Source organism: Aquila chrysaetos, chromosome 2 (genome assembly GCF_900496995.4).
Source record: "Aquila chrysaetos chrysaetos chromosome 2, bAquChr1.4, whole genome shotgun sequence".
In the NCBI taxonomy this organism is placed as follows: Eukaryota; Metazoa; Chordata; class Aves; order Accipitriformes; family Accipitridae; genus Aquila; species Aquila chrysaetos.
Window position 1 is genome coordinate 49,780,980 of NC_044005.1, and position 6,000 is coordinate 49,786,979.

Sequence of the window (6,000 nt, forward strand, 5' to 3'; positions counted from 1 at the left end):
CAGCCCTCTCAAAACAAACTGTTGACACTCTGGTATGCACCCATATATCCAACAATTTTACTGCTGCGCTTTGACTACTCAAAAGATCTCATCTTCCCCATCTCCACAAATGAGACCTCAGGATCCCTGCTTTCCTCCCCCATCTTTTGCATATTCCCTTTTCAAACTGGACCCACATCATGCCTTTATTCACAATACATCTCAAACAAATTCACAAACAGATCTTACTTGGCTTTGATAGCAGAGCCATGTAACAGTTGAAAAGAAACTCAGTGGTTTCCACTTAGTTATGCTTTGAGTTCCTGAGGTTAAAGCAAACCTGAAACTCAAAGTGAAACTCTGCTTAGAGTGAGAGGAAATATATGAGAAGAGGAGGGGGAAAAACCTCTGCTTATATCCCACCATGGTCTGAGAAGCATCTCTGTAATTCAGAGAACACTGCAACCCCTTTGGAGTTGACAGCCGGTTAGAAGTAAGACTGCTATTTCACATCTGTATACATGATAGTACAATTCCTCATAAAAAAGTGTAAGAAGTCAGTAATGGCACAGAGCGAGCCAGTTCAATGTGAAAAGAGATCAGGAACATACAGAAAAAGAAATATTTTGTAATATAGTAGTAGCATCTTAGACAACAAAGTTATTTTGCTCCCTACCACAGGTTTTCTGTGCTATTTCAAAAACATTACTTAATTCTTTGGACTCACATCATACAGAAATGGAGAAAATTGTTATGGCTATTAAAAGGCGCCACATGTTTGCAAAATACTCTGAAATGCTTGGGTGGAGAATAGAGGAGAATACCTCATTAGAATCACTTAGCTGATCAGTATGAAGCTAGAGACAAATCTGAATTAGATGCACGAACAACTGATTCAATCTGGTTGAAACAAATTGTATTCCCTGTGTAAGCAACTACCACACCAAAAACCTAGCTATGAAAGGCAAGAAGCAAAAACGTAGCGGAGTTTCAGAAACATAAAACTGATAGACTAGATTGGGACTGAAAAAATAGACTTACCTCTTTGGTTAAATAAAGAACCCCATCCAATAGAGAGGAGGCAGGGATAAGAGGGAGAAAAGTGGAGATATATCAGCATTTTCTGATTAACTGAAAGCATTAGGGTTTTTTAGGCATTCCATAAAATTGTATCCATGACAGCTATAGTAACCATCCTTTCAAAATGAACTCAGTGCAGTGCTGTCCCAATCCGCAGCAGCTAGCATGGATTTTTTTCAAGCATCAAGCTTATCTGCATCCCTCTTTTGAGTTTCATCCACCAAGACATAGCTCACCTCAGATGGCAGAGTTAAAATCACCGTTGCTTTGTCTCCAATTCTATAGCAAGGCTTTACTCAGGCTGTTACACTCTAAAAACTGCAACTGATTTAGTAGGAAAGTAGCAGTCCAAGGAGCTCAGGCACCCAGTTAGGTGGCCTATGTTATTCCCAGGCCTACCAGTCTTTAACTCTGTTGATTACTGGAATGACTTTTAATCAGTACAGCTACATAGGAACAAGCCGTAGCATGAAAACAAGAAAAAAAGATGACACGTGCCTAAATAGTTATTTCCTTCCACTGTCAGGAATAGCATTTAATAGATGCACTAGTAGATGCATCCCTCCTGGATCAAAACAGGCCAGGAATGTATCACTTGGATGACACAAACATCAGTAAGCTATCAAACTTTTTGCTGTAGAAAAGACCTTTGGATTGAATTGACAAATGTGTTTTCGAACCCAGAAACTAACTCAGCAGCTTCAACCTGTTTCCAATAACTCCCAAGTAGCATCTGTTGCAAAATTCAGGAAATATGTGTATAAACTCATTCAAAACAAATGACAACGTACCTTGAACAGTCTATAGAGATCACAGCAGTTTTGCTTAGCATATGGAGAAGCTGTTGGCTTGTAATTAAAAGGAATAAAAGCCATAGCTGCTCAACAAGTAAACTGTTCATATTTGCTAGTTAACATGAACAGCAGAACTAAACCAGCCCTCCTCTTCTGCATCACGCTCCCTTCTGAATTTCACACACACAGGAGGGGAGAACTCCCAACAAGAGCCCTTCCTCCAGCATGGGCTCTAAAAACATTTTCACAAAGCTCAGAAAAACTTTGTCCTTTTAGACCTTTCCTTCCTTGGTCAAACGTGGTGAAATTCATAAACTAATTCATAAAGTTACAAGAGGGGAACAGATAAGGGAGAGCCACAGGGATGCTTTCTTAAAGATGCCAGGCAGAAGCATGGATGGGGGGCGTTGAGAACACAGTTTCAGAAGTAAAAAAGTCGTATCAGTCTAAATGTAATGACATGCTTAGTTTTCCAGGAACGTTAATCAGAAAGCATGCAGGATACACTTCATCAAAATCAAACAAAATGCTAACAACTACAATTACTTTAGGAACTAACTCTGCTGCAACTACAATGATTATCATCTTTGTGCTTTCTTGCACTTCATACTTACTCCTTTTTGTTTGTTTTTTGTTTCCACATTCCTGTTGTTGTTATTAAAAACATAAGTTTACCCCACATTTTTAACCCTGGGGCTACAAAACATGGGAGTTAAGTAGCCTGCTTATACATCACAGCCCACCCTCAGCCAGCTCTAGCATAACCAGGTTTTTGCTTGGCACAATCTTCCGTCTTCTGAGTTGCACTTAGCCCCATCTCGTGTGGTAAGAACGAGTTGTTATGCTCTACTGAATAAGCCCTGGAACCCAGCACATACTTAGTCAGTATATATTTATGCTTGAATTCACATCAGCAGAAACAATGAGTACGAAAGGAGATACATTATGGGGAAAAAAACCCACAAATACTACAGAGGTCTAGAAAAGTCACATATGAAAACTGAACTGGTTGAAAATTAGTTACAAAAAGGATACAATTCTAGTACTTATTTGCCTGCTACTTCTAAACCCTTGATGATGCATTCAAGTCCCATTCCTCCACTCTTTCTGTAAGAATGAAAGCTACATCTACTTATTTCTCAAATAAACGGTTAAATATCTCACCTATTCTGTGTCTTTGGTTGCTAGAAATTTAAGGAATTTAAATTCTTCCAAAAGGGATTCAGGAGTCAGTAAACACTACCTGTGTTCAGCTGAACTTTGAAATTGAACGTTGGAAGTTTTATCAGAGCCCCAACTGACATCAGACAGCCTATAAACACACTGCATTAAAACAATTACAAAGAATTTTATCTTGAAGGCTGAAGACAAATGTGAAACTGTCACCTTAATTCTGCTGTAAAACTGCCAGAGGAAATACTGCTATTAAATTGACATAGCTAAAAAGAGTCCCATGTGGGCTTGAGAGTGCTTGAGCTTCCCTGCCCACCCTTGGCACTGCCAACTTGCAGGTACCATCCATGTGGAACCCAGTGCAAGGCACCGTACCTGACTTGACAGCTATTTCAATGAGAGATTCAGGACACCCCTGTCATAGACAACCACAGAATAATCCACCTCTGGAAAACCGTCTTCCTAGCTTCACCAAGAAGCAGCTCTTTTTCAATCCAAGTTCAAGAATATTCCTCCCTCCGATATGTTATAGAAGTCCATGGCACTCAAATCTTAGCAAGAATGCCATACGTTGTCTATGAACTGTGTATCAAGAGCGTACATTGTCTTAGATTACTGTGAAATTTTCATTTACTTGGGAAGGGAAGCCTGCTTTTTCTTGTGTTTTGGAACACAAGAGAATCATATTTTCTCATTTTAGTTCAGTACTTTGGTAGCACTTTTAAGTTCATGAATCTCTTACACGTTACAGCTAAAAGAAAAGTCGCAAACCTTCTGCTGGAATCTCTCAGCACTGCACCCTATGTAACAGGTCAATCAGTCACAATGGTCTCTCTTGGCTGTAAAAAATATAAATAGCTTTAATAAGAGAAATTGAATCTAAACAGCAAAAAAAGAATGCAAGTGCTCTTACATCACGATTCTCCACTTACCTACACAGAAATGCCATTAGATTTGGGTTACTACCATGGATCACGTTCCCAAACCTAACATCCTTCACATGGCTGTAAAACAGATGGCATAACTTACCGCACATATTTTCAACTATAGGTCATTTTTTGTCACCAAAATGCTAACAAAGTTCTTCACGGGTCAGAGGACAGGATTTTATCACCAGCTAGGTGGTTTCCTAGTTTCAGGAAAGTCGGTTTATCAGGAGAGCACAAGGTCTTGTCTCTGCTGATCTATCTATACCATTAGGGACTACTGCACAGTTGGACCATGGCATCTGTTTTAGAAATAAAACTACGTAGCCTACACATCAGCTTCTGTGCCCGGTGCACGCTGCCTCACTGTGAAATAAGATCTACAGGTATATACATTAAATAGGCGTGCACATACAGCACTATATGCAAGATGCAAATTGCTCTTGCACACTGATCCAGGTACCGATGAGTTCTGCATGACTGAAACCTTCCATACCACAAAACTGCAGCATTGCCTACAAATATGCTCAGCACTTGCTGCTGACAAACAAAAAAATCCCTCTAGTTGAGACGGCCCACTTCCATGAACAAATCATCATATGACTGGAAAAGGCAGGAAAAAAAAAAAAAAAAATAGCTGTGCTTTGGACTATTCTTTTCAGCCCAGAGAGGCAGGGGCTGCGTTGGCTGGGGTCACCGCTGGCACGGTGCGTGTCTGTGGCTGATGTCCCACCTAGAAGGCGGCCGGGGGTGAGTTTGGCAGTTGAAGGAACCAAAAAGCAGATTATGCCCACGAAAATGGAAAGCCCTGTAAATATTCCCGGGGCAGAGAGGCTCCGAGCGCTCGTCAGGGAAACGCGGGTGGCATCCCCACGGGGGAGAGGCCCGAGGGAAGGGAGAAAGGGACGGAGCTCCACTTTTTTAAGCGGGCAGCCTGCTACTCACGGCTTTCGTCTCCTCTTGCCGCGGCTACGGGCTAATCCGGTTTATTTCGAGAAAGAGGGGAGAAAAACCTCTCTCCCTTCATCCCCGGTTTCGGAATTGTTGCGTCTCCCGGAGGGGAAGGCTCAGCCCGAGACATCTGGTTTGGAAATGACTCACTCGGCAGCGCTGCGGAGCCGGAGGGTCTATTTTTAATATATATTTTTTTTTAAATGGAGAACTTACCCAGGTTTTATGCCTGCGCTCGGCTTCAGAGGCGCCGCCGGGCGAGGGGAGCCGGCTCAGCCCGCTCCCTTCCGCAAGCCGCCCCCGGAGAAACATCCCCTTCGCCCGCCCAGCGGCGCCCGTCGGCTCCCCCCGCCATCGCCGCCGGCTCCGCGGGCAGGGGCGGACGCGAAAGCCCCGCGGCCGCGCAACCCGCTCCCGCCGGCGGCCCGACCGCGCCGGGCTGCGGGGCGGGCGGCTGCCGGGGGCTCGCCCCTCCGCGCTGCCTCCTCGCCGCGGTCCGGCGAAACTTGCCACCAGCCGGCCGGGATTTTACACTTCCCGGCTGCCGGCAGCCTTTATGGGTTGTTTTCTTTTTTTTTTTAAGAAGCTGCCTCTGGCTGGCTCCGCCCAGCAGGGACAAAAGGCGGCCTGGTGGGGGCAGCGGGGGATGCCTGCCTGCCTGCCGCAGTCAGGAAGTTTAAGTTCTCCTGACCTTTAGCGAAAGAAGGGGAAGGGACAAGGATGGAGGAGCTCCGGAGGCCTTTCCCCGGGCAGGGCGGCCGGCCCCGGCCGCCTCCCCAGCCCCGGCGACCGGTGGCTCGCAGGGCTCTCGGCCGGGAGATGCCGGACCTGCCGCGGGCTGGCTCGGGGAGCGGGATTTGCCTTCGCACCGAGCTCCAGATGAAGAAACCGGGTCGTTGTGGGCAATAAAACGTGCAGCGCGGGGGAAGGGCAGATGTGCCGTTTAAAGAGAGGGCTTATTTTATTTTGATCTCAGGGTTCAAGGCTCCGCCGGCAGCCGCAGCCCCGTGCAGTTTGCTCTCTTCAGTTGTCGCAGTCTGCAGCAGGTATCAGACAGGAAACTGCTGAAAAAAATCACCGTAATTCGGGGTCCTCGA

General features: G+C 45.2%; 1 protein-coding gene across 6 annotated transcripts in view; it reads right to left on the reverse strand.

The window, feature by feature from the left end:
• Nucleotides 1–5,489, reverse strand: part of PRR5L (proline rich 5 like) — a 44,325-nt gene extending 38,836 nt beyond the window's left edge. Inside the window, exons 1-2 of one of the 6 annotated variants that reach the window (XM_030001539.2) lie at nt 5,120–5,486; nt 3,798–3,865 (exon numbers count right to left, since the gene is read on the reverse strand). The gene's annotated coding sequence lies outside the window, so the exon portion shown is untranslated. Of the gene's footprint in view, nt 1–3,797; nt 3,866–3,958; nt 4,027–4,897; nt 5,088–5,119 lie in introns of those variants that run through there. The other 5 variants (XM_030001561.2, XR_003921480.2, XM_030001569.1 and 2 more) reach the window with 5 other exon arrangements.
• Nucleotides 5,490–6,000: the final 511 nt, after the last annotated feature.